This window comes from Triplophysa rosa, linkage group LG24 (assembly GCF_024868665.1).
Source record: "Triplophysa rosa linkage group LG24, Trosa_1v2, whole genome shotgun sequence".
NCBI lineage: Eukaryota > Metazoa > Chordata > Actinopteri > Cypriniformes > Nemacheilidae > Triplophysa > Triplophysa rosa.
The window spans coordinates 8,965,529-8,975,345 of record NC_079913.1 but is presented as its reverse complement, the minus strand read 5'-3'; the positions used below and the strand labels follow the sequence as shown (position 1 = coordinate 8,975,345).

The 9,817-nt window shown below is 38.6% G+C and overlaps 1 protein-coding gene and 1 long non-coding RNA gene across 2 annotated transcripts in view; both read left to right on the top strand.

The window, feature by feature from the left end:
* Positions 1-2,244: 2,244 nt before the first annotated feature.
* Positions 2,245-3,871, top strand: LOC130548042 (uncharacterized). Its single transcript, XR_008961966.1, has 2 exons — positions 2,245-2,459; positions 2,721-3,871. It is a non-coding gene; the product is annotated as an uncharacterized LOC130548042 (long non-coding RNA).
* A 3,229-nt stretch (positions 3,872-7,100) lies between these two features.
* rap1b (RAP1B, member of RAS oncogene family) overlaps positions 7,101-9,817 on the top strand; it is a 43,136-nt gene continuing 40,419 nt past the window's right edge. Inside the window, exon 1 of the mRNA XM_057324363.1 lies at positions 7,101-7,232. The gene's annotated coding sequence lies outside the window, so the exon portion shown is untranslated. The remainder of the gene's footprint in view (positions 7,233-9,817) is intronic.

Genomic DNA, 9,817 nt, shown 5'->3' with positions numbered 1-9,817 from the left:
ATATGTGTGTTGAAATGAGCCAGAACTGAAGTTTCAATTATCTCCATGTAAATCCAGACCTAACCTGCCTAACCCGTATCCAGTGAGTTGAGGAGACAGGATTGCTTTGACTGACCTCACAGCCAGGGTGAGCGAGTTCCCAGGAATTGTGGATCCATTCTCTACGTACCTGCTCACATGGAGACCGGGGTGTCGCCGTGGAGATGGTCCCACCTCTGAATCCCTCTGGCCTACGCGTGGTGTAATAGGTGGACCGAGAAATGGGGGGACTGACAAATAAACCAGATAAAAGGGAACAGAGTGAGAAACAGCAAATGAGAGTTCAAGCCTGAGGGAGACACGCACTAGGACGCAGAGAATGAAAAGGAGATAAAAATAAATGTTTTGAGCTCTCTTTGTGGCTTAGGCATAGAGCACACGTCACTCGTGCAAAGAGGATAGGAGAATTAGACCTGGGGAACGTTAAGAGGAAAGCTTTACACTTTACAGATTATGGTTGTGAATGTAAACACAGTAGGCTACCAGTTGATAAATGAAATATTTACAATGCTACAGTAGTTACAACGTGGGGCGAGTTACAAGCTGACATTTTAAACGTACAGTCATGTTTGTTCAAATCTTTAACCTAAGAATAAGTAATGCTTGTATTAGTTAACACATTTACAAAAAGTTTCCCTAAGATATGAAGTTCACTGTCCACTGTTCAACTCCAAAACATTATAATAAAAGCTTAGATTAACATGTCTCTATAAATAAGCATAAGTCAAAACAGTGTCACTGAGTAGCTGATAAGTATTTGGCTGAATAATAATAACTGAATCTTGTCTTTATTTTTGGTAATAAGCTTCAACAGATGGTTGAGGGTTGGAGACAGTGGCTTAAGATAGAAATCCTCTTAGGCCTTAAAGAAAGACTATCACTGTTTTACTACAATTAAACATAACTTAGCATGCAACAGGCCTGCAAGATAATGTACATACTTCTGTAAACATTCATTGTTTTCTAGTTGGATTAAGCAAACATCTTTTTTCATTCTGTGGTTGCCGTGTTAATGAGTCTCATGCACAATTTGTGAGGGGTCTCATTTACCAGAGTGTGACAGACCCAGGCGCATGACATAAGACCCCTGACTTTGTTGCTTGTGTGTGTGTGTCATGTGCTCACAAATGTAATAAAAACGTGTCAAACTGATTTTTCATGTTCTTGTTTTCCAATGATCTCAGTTTGTGGTTACAATGACTATAAAAGCTTTTCTTTACTAGACAAGCACTGTAAAGGTGATTTTATTCTGTGAAAATGTTCTGTCTGTGTTTGCAGTCTTTTACAGCCCTTTGAAAAACAGTACTTTGGTACCTTGGTACTTTAAAAAAATACCATATTTAACATTGACATTATATGGTCAAAATTATTGGACACCCCTTCTAACAAACATGCTTATCTATTTTCAATCAAAACTGCTATACCATACAATACCATATTAAAGAATTTTATCTCCGTCTTTGTTGCTTTGTTGTTTGGGTGATGAGTGTTTAACTCAGATGTTTGCTGGGTTCAGGACTGGGCTTTATGCAGGCCAGTCAAGTTTTTTCACATTAGACTGAATCAATTGTTTATTTCAAACCATACTGGAATAGAAATGGCCCTGTTCAAACGGTTGCTATAAAATTCGAAGCATGCTGTCCGGAGGGGAGGGAATTGTAGGCCGAACCCAGAGTACTTCCCCCTTCAACTAGGATGCTCCTCCCGAATTTTGTTAAATATGTCGCATTAAGATTTGTGCTCAAGAAAATGACTTGACTATTTTTGTCTGTAGTAAATGTTATTTCCTTGCATATATTTCATAATATTTGTCTCCCCCTTGCGCTTTTTTTTGGCAATTGTCTTCAGCTTATTCTTCTTTTGACCACACGAGAGCAGCAAAGACCATTTGGTCTCTTCCTTAAGACGCAATTCCGCCTTGTTGTCACCCACGTCGAGCTATCCAAATGCCTGAACTTTTTCATCATTAACACTTCGGGAATTTTGAATTCTTAGTCTTGGGTTCAAAGACATTTGTGTCACTTTTAATACACTTGTGTTTCACACTACAGTGGCTGCGCTTGGTACTTTTTGATGACTAATATAAACATCCTGTTTCACAGGAATGACCAATGAGTTTTTTTATTGACTGGTTATTAAAAATTGCACTATACGTCAGACAATAAAATAACCGATTACGTGTATTTATAAGTAACAGAACTATATCTTAAGTCAATTTTGTAGTTTCACGCATAGATTAAAATAGCAACGGACAGGGAATTTTCACAGGCTGGATCACTTTGGAAACTCCCACAGAAGCATTATGTGGGTCTGATCATGCCAAATATGCCAGTACAGTATCAAAGCGACAGTGCGACACGCATGAACTGAGGAACAGTTGCATTTAACCCTATAAATTAGCGAAACGAACATCTTTCCTGGTAAGAACGACCTTAAATATTAAACATATTTACATATACATAACATATTTCTTAAGTAAATCGCGCATCTTGTCACATCTTTTGTCTTGCTTGTTGTTACGCTATATTAAGGATGTTATCCGTTTCATTACCTACTTTGTTTCTTTTGTCGTTTTATTGTTTATAATCTGTATTAAAGCTATTATGCTTCTATTAATCCCGTATAAATAATTAACTTCCGGCTTTGATGATGAATGCGTGGTTATGTGCTTTTTTTCGTAGCAATTACTGGTCATACGCATTATTGAACTATGGCTGGCATCCTCAAGATCTACTTTATCGGGACAGTGTTTTCGCTTCTGGTGGCTCTGTTTGGATTGGTTGACTCTGTCGGAGGTCTGATGTATCCTCAAGGATCTGCTCTGGCAAACGATAGCCACGCAGAGAAACATGCTTCAGTTTCTCCATCGCGGACGGCTAACGCAGCCATCAGGAAGCGCATGGGCTCATGATGATCCGATGCGTGGACGTTCTTTTCAATGCACTAAGGACTACATTTTCGTCCTGTCGTTTGTCTATGTGCACTTCATCAAATATGCATCAAATAGTGGCATACGTGTGAAGAACAGCAATGAGATCTACTGGTACAAATATATCAGGAATACTATACATTTTTACCTTTTTGGATGTTTATCGTGTTTATGTGATGAGCTTGGCTGACTTGACAGAAAATACATTGGCAGCTGTACAAAGGAAATGGAAGCTATATACTTGCTTTAAGGATAAAAACACCACAAACATGCTGCATGAACAATACTGTAAAATGTTAAAATTTTGACGTTTTTGTAATGGTGTTTTAAAGTTGCAAATTGCACTTTTTATGGTTAAAATTGAGAAAATGTAGTTATAGACAATTATTGTCCTTAACTTACTCCAAATTCCCTGTTGAAAAAAACAGCATATGCTAGGTTAGGTATGTTTTGATGCTGGTTTGACCAGCTTATCCAGCACATGACCAGCATGAACCAGCATCAAAGCACACCAACCTAGAATATGCTGTTTTTTTCAACAGGGTTGTTAAAGTAAGCTTACTGTATAAGAACAATATATAATTTGAGCTTTTGTGTTGTATATGCAAAAGTTGTGGATTGCACCTATAAGTTTGGGACTTAATATATTGTCTGACACTCAAGGACATTCAAATAACTAATGTTTTGTAACTACACTTACTTTTTATGACACATTGTTTACCATAAGAAACTCTCAAGCAAATGTTTTTGTTATTTGTTGGTACTAAATACGTCGTTTAATTGTTTTGTCTGTTCCTCACATTTTCACTAATGTCTGAAAGATAACAACATTCCAACTGACCAAACAAATGCTCTGTTACTGCTCACTGTTTTATAAACAACTGAATAAAAAGCATCAAAACATCCCTTCACTTCAAAGAAATGTGGTCAGGTGTGAAATAGGGATTTATGAGGTGCTGTATGTTTATCCTCTTTCGATTTCTGTTTACAAAGAAATTCTCCACAGAAAGTAACTTGTCTTTGCATCACTAACGGCACAAATTGGCAGCTAAAGCACCTTAACGTAAGCAGTTTTGTATTGTGCAATATAATGCATGTATGATCAAGTCACACCCACAGTTTCTGCAAAAAAATTGCGTAGGTTGACGGAAATCATTAAGGTCAGTTAAGGGAGACAAAGTGAGCACGTGTTCTTTTCGTAAAGTCAGTTAGTTTTTGGATAAAATGTTTATCTTTTTCTCCCTTTACAGAAAAAACCCCAAACTAATTTCAGTTTTTCACGTCTGATTCTGTGGGTTTGACTTTGAAATTGTAGCTATTCCAGAATCACACGAAAATGTTCCAAAACACATGTATTTGCTCATGTGAAAATTATTTTCTGAAAGAGGCTCTCTCACTTCGGCTTGGGTTTTTGGATTAATATCTCGGGGCAGTCGTTTTAGCAAGACTGTACTTGCAAAAGAATAGACAGTGCCATCATGTGGAACAACTCACATCCTATGAAAGTGTATCAGTAACATTCAGTGACTTTCTCCCATTCCATTAAGAATACCTTAAAATTTTAAGATTTCAACAACTCATACAGACAAAGTACAGTACAGTGAGCTTACAACCTCAAGCTGATCTGCTGAGTCCATTCAAACGTTTGTGAAAAAACTAAAGACATTCTTCCAGTAATGAACTAGACCAAAACCATACAAGCTCTTTATTTAAATAGGGAGCGTTTATATAAGTCTATTAAAAAAAAATACTTTGTCTACTGCCTCTAGTGTCTACCACTTAGCATTCCAGTGCAATACTCCAGATATGAAGGCTTTTATGGTCATTTCACATTTTAAGTCGCTTTGAATGCTTTATGTACAGGACATTAAACTCCTTAAAATGTAAAATCTCACTGAGCATTATTTGCTAATGCTGGATGTAATGATCATACAAGCTATGATGTATACTGAAAATATTTGTTTTGCCTGTTGGCTATATGTAGCAACAGCGTCCTATTTTGGCTAATACATTAGCAGAAGTACACACCCATTGTACACTACGTAAACAAGTACGCTACACACTTTCTGAATGTTTCTTGCTTATATTCATACTTCTTTATTGTTCGTGATATTAGCTGTGTTGCACAAAAACAACAAAGAAGTGCACGGTTTGTACTGTACTGTAAATGTCATGGAGAAACTTTGAAAATCAAACCAACAGGAAGACAAAGCTAAGAATAGCAAGAGCTAAAGTTTCCACCCACCCTCACAGACAGGAGTTCCTCTACGTGATCTGGAAGACACGGTGTCTCCATGCAGCGGATGGTCAGCTCTGTACTACACTGTCCTGACATGTTTACATATGTGGTTTGAAGAAGATTATTTGCAACTTGCAAGGAAATGTGTCTATAGGCCCCACCTCAAAAAAATGAATATTACATATTTTATATAAAACAAGATAAAATGTATATTCATACAGGCATTGTATTAACTTCTCCCCTGCCTTGTAACATGATGTTTGAAATAACTAACTTACAAGTGTAGTGATACTACAATATGCTCAATTAAAAACATAAAATAAAAAAATAACCATAAATTACATTTTATTATTACATTACATATACATAGAGAGTTTGGTGATTGAAAATGAACATTTTCATCAAAATTTCACATGCAATGTAAATGTCATCTGACCAATATGCAAACTTTTGCACCAGTAAAATGATTCGGGACCCTGATACAATTTGCTTTGAATTTTACATACATTTATAATTCTATATGCAAATATATACCTTCAATTTAGCACTATATGGTTACAGGAATTCCATGCAAATTGAGTTAAAACGGGTTGCACATAAAAATAACTCTCAAATAGCCTACATTCAAATCTGGTCATTTTTAGTTAAAGTTAACATACATAGGCCTACTGTAAGTCAGAGTGGGCCATGCCTCATATTTAACATCACGTTTTTGTGTCAAATTTTAGATCAAATTTTTACAACTACATTAAAATTGTTCCACCCATTAAAGGGATTGTATGTCTGTCAATCACACTATTTGTATTACTGTAAATACAGTGTACCCTGACTAAAGTCTGTTTGACTTTGATTCTGAATGCAAATATAAAGCTTAAATTCCTCTGTTCCTTATTTACTTCATTGGTTAATTAAACTTGTCTTACACGCTGGTTTCTAGTTCACCCAGTCAAGTTAAAGATCTACATATCATATGTCACACACTTCACATATAACACATTTATGTCTTACTTATGTTACAGGTGTTAATTGCATTTGGTAAGAACACCTAAAAACACCACTCTGATCGGATAAGCAGACTTCCATATATACATCTCACCCCTGATGTAGCTTGGGGCCACATGACTGCTGCCAGAGGGGAGGGGGTGGTGGTCCACAGCAGGGAGTGGGCCTGCATTCCCTATGCCAGTAAGCATACTTGGCATTCCTGGCTTCTCCTAGTGGCTCTCAATGAGCCATTTGACCAGCACTGAGGTTTTTTCTCCCCCAGAGTGGCAGAGTCAGCCTCGATGGATGAGCGTTGCAGCTCGGGGAGAATAGGGCACTATTCATACCATTCTGGGACTAGAATGATGCCATTGAAACGTAGTGCGCACTGTGGTGAACAGAAGAAGTGGTATGTCTAAATTCAGTGTGGATGGGAGAGGAACGGTTCGATTGGTTTCACATGGTTGTTTGAAACTGATTTATTTGGATTTTATTTTGATTTCATGGGTGATCATCACTGTCAAATACATGTGAAATGTAAAATCAACAAAATGTGGAATAAACATGTACGAAAATAAACGGTTTTAATACAAGCATCATATCATAGGTAAACTAAGGTTATACCCAGACAGTGGTACATTTGTCGTCACAATGGTTTTACTACATATAGTTGAACTGTGGCTACTGTAGTAAATGTGAAACTACAGTTTTCTGGACATGTGCCATAGCTCTTATCTCTTGAGGGAACTGCGTTTCTTCATGTTTTTAGTCCGTATGGCAGCCTGTTTTGTCCTGTAACTGTACTGTAAATGCATTCCATCCACAGCGTCGATTTCACGTGCCACATTTAGCAGTCGTTCGTGCTCGCGCTTTAAAAGGCTCCGTTTCCCGTTACGCCGAATTGTAGGCAGAGCGTACGGTGTCGAAACCGAGGCTGTAACGTCATGCTCGCAACCTCACCCACCCTCTCAGAAGCGAGCAGCTTTTTCACAGGCGCAGACTGACTGACTGACTGGCTGGCTGGAGCTGTAGCGGATTGCTGTAAGTATCTCGTTTGCGGGAGATTCAATGTCGTTACGCTTGTAACGGTGGGTGTATTGTGCTGTAACTATCGGGGTTTCATGGGGTTACGGGTCGTTTGTGCGTATCGTAGCGGTTTAACGGCGTTAGAGGGTTGCGAAGGAGACCGGTTAGAAATGCACAGCACAGGGTTTGCGGAAGAGCAGCTCGGATGTCTAGAATATGGCGGAGCGGGAGTGAAACAATTTAACTCCTTACATTTAAGCAGGGTAAGCTTGTGTAGGGAATAACATTAGCGTGTCGGGGTAAGTTTGTGTAGTAATGCACGAGGGTATGCAGGGTTGGGTTGCGAGAAGAATGGCGGTTTTTGTTGTATCATACCTACGGCGCCGTGGAAGTTATAGCGGAAATGGAAAAGTTGTACGAATGAGTAGTTTTACGAAGCACAGATTATCGTCTTCGGACACATATGTCGGAATGTCTTGTTTGGAAAGAGTCACGACGGCTGTTAACGTTGTCGTTATTGCAATGTAACGTATTGTGTAGCGCAGTCTTTCCTTCTAGATTTGACTGATCGCCGACCCCGCCTAGTTCTGTTCCTCACTCCTCAGTCGAGAAAAGATGACTAGTTTATTCAAGAGGAATGTGAGAAAATGAGTTCAGGCTGAGATATATATTACACACCGGAGGGAATGTCGGGAATAGTTTTCATTGCGTTCGTGCTTTTCAGGGTCGTGGAAAGAAATCGAGCCCAGATTGTCATTCGCGATGCGTTTCCACTTTCTAGACCACCAACGTTACAGGGCCTTTACGACCTAAAATAGTTTGGCGTGACATTTTTAATATTATCAGATGGTTCACGACGTGTTTGAGAGCCGCAGTCATCTAAACCAGAGATGTATGAGGTTGTTAAAGAAGCTCCTGTTGCTTCTTCATGCATTTTTAATTCATCTTTAATGATGGCCTTACTGTCTTTGAGACTGCTGTCAGATTATAGCAACTCTTTCTCCAACACTGCATTTGTGGTTGTATGGGTTTTGTTTTACAATATATATGATAAAATGTGTGACCATCGACCGGGTGAATACCGTTTCCTGTTCTTAAAGCAGTCTTGAGCAAACATGTGTCATTCCCAATCGAGGAAAAATACGCAGTAATATATCTGTCACTGCCCATGGCAGATAAGTTTGTGGTACCCGTACATTTCCGGTGTTAGAACTGAGACGAGCTGTCAAGTCTGTACTAACTTAGGTGGTTCTACGCGATTTCCAGTTTACAAGGTAATATGTTTGTTTTTGTTACACTTCTGGGACTTCTAATAACATCTCCCTAAAGTACAGATGGTATTTCATCGAAAATGCTTTGAAAATTCCTATATATGTACATGTAATTAATTAGTATGCCTTTGAAATGTCATTCTGCGCATTACCACATGGCCAACACTTAAAAATGATCTTTGCAAGTGGTAGGTCGTGACGACCTCACCCTACTGGGGTCTGACCCCGATCTGGTCCCTCCTGGAGCAAGAGGAAGGAAATCCCAGTGATAGTGTGTCCTCTTGGGCACAGAGAAATGCCGGTCTGAAAGCTCTGTTGAACATAACAAAATGAAGAGATGTGGACTTAGAAAGACACCCACAATTCGAACACCCTTTAAAATCTGGGTTGGGCCTGTATAAAACGTCTATATTTAGACGCATGTCTGCTGTGATGCTTTGATATTGTGTGTATCACGTGCCTGTCATTTTATGTTTGCAATTCCTTGTTGTCCTGTGTAATAGTAGTCACGGTTATGTTGTGGTTGTAAAAGTGTGGTCTTACTTTGAGCTGTATAGGAACTACGCAGCACTTGTGGGAGTCAAGCTGCATGCAAACAAATGCAGGGTCTGTCTCTATGACTTTGTAAAGGGTGGTTTAATACAGCTGTCTGGACCGATTCCTCAGAAAGGCTGTTTCAAAATGACCAGTCTGCTAGCCTGAATCATTCACAGTATCCACCCAGAGACACTGTATTAGAGGGCCGTAACCGCCAACCTTACAATTGAACACAACCTAATAATACCCAATGTCTGTTTACATGCACCTGAAAATTCAGTGTTTTAACCTCAATGTCAACATTTCTGGCTTCTAAGTTCTGTATTTTACAACCTTGAAAAACACGCATGAAAGCACTGTTAAAGTCTCATGAGCTGTATTTTGTAATCCATTGTGCTCTTGTGTGCTGTTGTCAGGGACATAAATGAGAGTTAATATATGTAATAATATGTTGAATTAATTGGTTTGCAGAATTACTTAAAGAACATCTGCAAGCATCTCCAATAAATGCTTAAAGGCATAGTTGACCTAAAAATAAAAACTCTGTCATCATTTACTCGCCCTCATGACTTTCTTTATTCTGCAGAACAGAAGATATTTAGAAGAAAGTCTATAACCGAACAGCACCGGCACCCATTCACGTAAACTGTATGAAAACAAAACCAATGCAAATGAATGGGTGCCAGTTAACAACATGCTTTAAAATATCTTCTTATCTGCGGAAGAAAGAAAGTCATACAGGTTTGAAATGACAACAGGGTGAGTAAATGATGATAGAATTTTCACTTTAAC